The following is a 4,779-nucleotide window of genomic DNA, read 5'->3' as shown; positions in this document are numbered from 1 at the left end:
GCTTTTTTTCTCTCTCTTTTTTTTGTTTTTCTTGAGCCAGTTCTGAAGCTATTTATACACCACAAATTGATTGGTCATAACTTCCTAATGCACATCTTTAGAGAGGAACTGGGTGCAATGCATGACTGAATTTACATATACATGTCTACAGACATTTGGTATCCAGTCAAATCACATTCTATTTGTCACGTCCCGAATACAACAACAATACAACAACCTTACTGTGAAATGCTTACTTACTATCTCTCAACCCACAATGCAGTTCAAGAAATAGAATTAAGAAAATATTTACTGAATAAACTAAAGTAAACATTTTTATAAAAAGTAACACAGAAAATAACAGTAATGAGGCTCTATAGAGGTACAGGTTAGTCAAGGTAATTTGTACATGTAGGTACGTGCAAAGTGACTATGCATAGATAATAAACAGCGAGTAGCAGCAGTGTAAAAACAAAAGAGGGGGGGGGGGGGGGGGGTCAAATTAAATAGTCCGGGTGGCCATTTGATTAATTGTTCAGCAGTTTTATGGCTTGGGGGTAGAAGCTGTTAAGGAGCCTTTTGGTCCTAGACCTGGTGCTCCGGTACTGCTTGCCATGCGGTAGCAGAGAGAACAGTCTTGGCCGTACGCACTACCCTTTGTAGTGCCTTATGGTGAGATGCAGAGTAGTTGCCATACCAGGCGGTGATGCAACCAGTCAGGATGCTCTCGATGGTCCAGCTGTAGAACTTTTTGAGGATCTGGGGACCCATGCCAAATCTTTTCAGTCTCCTGAGGGGGAAAAGGTGTTGTCGTGCCCTCTTCACGACTGTCTTGGTGTGTTTGGACCGTGATCGTTTGTTGATGATGTGGACACCAAGGAACTTAAAACTCTCGACCTGCTCCACTACAGCCCCATCGATGTTAATGGGGACCTGTTCGGCCCTCCCTTTCCTGTCGTCCACGATCAGCTCCTTCGTCTTGCTCACGTTGAAGGAGAGGTTATAAACTTGAGCGATACCTCGACAATGTTCATAAGCTCAGAGCTTTGGTGGAGCAAATATGTTTCATAGTGGACCTCAGACAACAATACGTAAGTTGACAAAAAAAAGTATTTATCATGATGGACTGTGAAAACCCAAGGGATCATCATCTATTAACGTACTGTCCTTACGACCAATTGAAGTCCTTCATTCGTCAGAGCATCATTTCCTCCTGTTACCTTTACTGTAATTGTCATTTGAAACCATATCAGCCTGAAGATGACCATGGCAGAGCGGGTATTAGATTTTCTTAAATTTAAATAATTGAGGATGTGAGGAAGTTCAGATGGTGTTCAAGGTACAAAGTGTTCTGATACTATGTGCACTGCAGTCTGCTCCTCCCTGCTTTCCAACCTCAACCTCCTGTCCATACCTTTAGTGCCCCCTGTGGGATATAATGTGTTGTTACAACAGGGATAGGTCCTGACGGAGCTAATTTCAGAAACTGTAGTACAAATTGTTGTGGGGAAATGTGAGACTATGGTGTGTCAGATGTGCCTCCTTCAGGGTAATAAGAATTTGAATTGGATCTTTTCTTAGTCCAGTCAGATCTCACTCCTTCTCAATATCTCTCTTTGGTCAGTACAAAGATCTGGCACATGCTACTTACTGTACCTCATAGTCCAGTCATAACTGAAGTAGAGGAGCTTCTGAGTGTGATTTAAATGTTACTTTCTGTTGTAATATATTCAGCATCAACCTGTCACATGCAAAAACATTTGATTCAACAAATCCAATGAAGACAAATGTGTTCTATTATTGTTAAATGGGTTCTATATTGTTCTATTCTAACACAAACTGACACCACATGTTTAACTGTAAGAAAGCTTTATTAGAAAAGCATTCATTGGCACAGGCAGAGTGGAAGTTAACATTGGCCTAACTAGAATATCAAATGGATTAATGGATACTCTGGATACTCCAGGGTGGCGTTCTCCCTCAAGGGTTAAAGTTGACCATATTCAGGAAGAGAAGACCCTCAGAGAAGCTACCCACCCCAGGGAGAAGAGTACTTGTGGCTCCTGTTGGGTCTCATGGGAAGAATCTGATCCAACAGTATTTCCAACAGTAGCTGCTGCTCCTGCACAAAGACCTGGATCAGTAGGAGCTGGATCAAATCTGTCACCTGCCTCTGTGGTTTGGGGTTGACTGGTGAAGAATTCAACCAGGTGAATGGACTATCCCTCCTTCCTGCACTCTCGTCGGCTATTCTCCCATTCCTGCTCAGCCTTGGCACGGGAGGCGGGCATGTGCCACTGTCTGATAAGAGTCCACTCTGCCAATGGGACCAAGAGGTTGTGAGAGGGGCACCTCTCGCCCACCTGCACTGCTCTCCTAATGGTCAGTATAGCAGAGTGGCCTGTGCTACCTGTATGGCTGGATGTAGATCTGGGCAGGCGGTGACATCCGTCATCTCCGACTACATTAGCTGGGTGGGCTACACAGGAACAACGTCTCGGTGCTTCTGAAGATCAAGGGCTCAGATGGTAATATGACCTGTCTGACGTCCATTAGCTCTGGTAGCTGCTGGTCCTGCATAGCAGACCGTATTTGTAAGAACTAGATCTCTCCGACACACACCTTCCTGATATGGCATTGGCAGGCCTGGCTAGCAGCGGGGAGGCAGATGGGTCAGGGATGGGACAAACAGGTGGACAAGGCACTCGGATGGAAGGAACCGGAGAGGCAGGCGGGGCAGGTATCAGAAGGTCCGACACTAGGTTGACAGTTGGGGTAGGTACCAGAAGGTCAGATACTGGTCTGACAGTTGGGGTAGGTACCAGAAGGTCAGATACTGGGTTGACAGTTGGGGTAGGTACCAGAAGGTCAGATACTGGTCTGACAGTTGGGGTAGGTACCAGAAGGTCAGATACTGGTCTGGCAGTTGGGGTAGGTACCAGAAGGTCAGATACTAGGCTGACAGTTGGGATAGGTACCAGAAGGTCAGATACTGGTCTGGCAGTTGGGGTAGGTACCAGAAGGTCAGATACTGGGCTGACAGTTGGGGTAGGTACCAGAAGGTCAGATACTGGGTTGACAGTTGGGGTAGGTACCAGAAGGTCAGATACTGGTCTGACAGTTGGGGTAGGTACCAGAAGGTCAGATACTGGTCTGGCAGTTGGGGTAGGTACCAGAAGGTCCGACACTAGGTTGACAGTTGGGGTAGGTACCAGAAGGTCAGAAGGTCTGCAAGCCATCATCGGACAGAGAATGTCTAACCTGAGCAGGAGGGTGATCCTGGGTGTCAGAGCTGATAGTGAATTGTGGACTCTCAGGTACGGAAAGGGGAAAGGGGGAAAAAAGAGCACTGTCTTATATTTTCAATGTTTGTTGCTTGAAAATATGCACTAAGAGCAAGCGTTTAGGTGAATGTTTATTCTCAGCCAACTATAGACCTCTCAACTGCATGTAGTGCGTGGGGGGGGACAACAACACTTTATTCTAATTGGAGATTTCACAATGTCAGTCAAACTGTAGCTGCACTATCAGAACTAGCTATAATCAGAATTTGGATTGCCTTTCTATTAGTAATGATCTTGGGCCTAACAACACCTGCGCCAATATATCCTCTAAACACCGGCTTCCTGGACATTATCTCTTAATTACAGACAGTAGCATACAAGTTGCAAAATAGAACTCAATTGAGTGAACATGAAATGTATTTCAATTTGAATGAAACAGGCCTATAGCATAAAGTAGGCAATTTATATTTCAATGCAGTCATCTCGGTTTTAATTTGAAGCATTGTTTGTATCAAGTGCAAAGACATTGGCAACTTTTATTTGTAGTCAACTTTGTTCTGTAGTTCTTGGTGGTCTCAGAGAGGCAGATAAAGCATGTCATTTTATGCTTAGAGGATATCTCCAGTGAGGCGGGAGGACAAAACAGCATCCAATGACGCATTTAGCTGTTCTACGAGTGGTCTGAGGTAGGAGTTAGATTACGAGCGTTTTCAAGTGTTTAGGAAGATAAAGATTGGAGATTTAACGATGGATCCTCCTACGAAGGTTCTGAAGATGAATTTAGTCTTAAAATGCTTTTGGGAAACCGGGCCCAGGTTGATAACTCCTGCTTGCGCCTCCTGTACATCAGATGGCACCAAAGTGTCCACTGTTTCTTTTCGTCGTTAAAGGAAGCCGACTTTATGAAGCATGCTGTGTTTTGCTCCACGTAAGTGAACGTTTGAGACGCCAGCAAGAATAAGCAAGACCTAACGAGAAGCATTGAGATGAATGGTTGTGATGATAACAACAGCAATACAAATAACAAAACATTGTTTAAATGCTACTATTATCAATAATAGTAATAGCACTACTACTACTACTAATTTTATAATTATAATAATCAACTTAAGAACACACATTTAAATCCTGTTGTTATTTAGCCCATTCATATTGCACTGTACACAATGTTCTGTCATTCATATTACACTGTACACAATGTTCTGTCATTCATATTACACTGTACACAATGTTCTGTCATTCATATTGCTCTGTACACAATGTTCTGTCATTCATATTGCTCTGTACACAATGTTCTGTCATTCATATTACACTGTACACAATGTTCTGTCATTCATATTACACTGTACACAATGTTCTGTCATTCATATTGCTCTGTACACAATGTTCTGTCATTCATATTACACTGTACACAATGTTCTGTCATTCATATTACACTGTACACAATGTTCTGTCATTCATATTACACTGTACACAATGTTCTGTCATTCATATTACACTGTACACAATGTTCTGT

This window comes from Salvelinus fontinalis, chromosome 9 (genome assembly GCF_029448725.1).
Source record: "Salvelinus fontinalis isolate EN_2023a chromosome 9, ASM2944872v1, whole genome shotgun sequence".
Taxonomy (NCBI): domain Eukaryota; kingdom Metazoa; phylum Chordata; class Actinopteri; order Salmoniformes; family Salmonidae; genus Salvelinus; species Salvelinus fontinalis.
The sequence above is the reverse complement of the archived record's forward strand: the minus strand, read 5'-3'. Positions refer to the sequence as shown.